The sequence below is a fragment of the Octopus bimaculoides genome, chromosome 10, assembly GCF_001194135.2.
Source record: "Octopus bimaculoides isolate UCB-OBI-ISO-001 chromosome 10, ASM119413v2, whole genome shotgun sequence".
NCBI lineage: Eukaryota > Metazoa > Mollusca > Cephalopoda > Octopoda > Octopodidae > Octopus > Octopus bimaculoides.
Window position 1 is genome coordinate 13098934 of NC_068990.1, and position 255 is coordinate 13099188.

At 41.6% G+C, this 255-nt stretch overlaps 1 protein-coding gene across 14 annotated transcripts in view; it reads left to right on the forward strand.

Moving 5' to 3' along the window:
• The window catches only part of LOC106869227 (dorsal-ventral patterning tolloid-like protein 1), a 1100309-nt gene that overhangs the window by 1054960 nt on the left and 45094 nt on the right, over positions 1 to 255 (forward strand). The window lies entirely within an intron of this gene.

Below are 255 nucleotides of genomic sequence, written 5' to 3' on the forward strand. Positions count from 1 at the left end.
ATCGGTTGTCAAGCAATGGTGGTGGGACAATCACAGACACATAGACACACACACATAGACACACACACACATATAAATATATATATATATGATGGGCTTCTTTCAGTTTCTGTCAACCAAATCCACTCACAAGGCTTTGGTCAACACAAGGTTATAGTAGAAAACACTTGGTACCATGCAGTGGGACTGAACAAGGTACCTTGTTGTGGGACTGAACCCAAAACCATGTGGTTAGGAAGCAAACTTCTTACCACA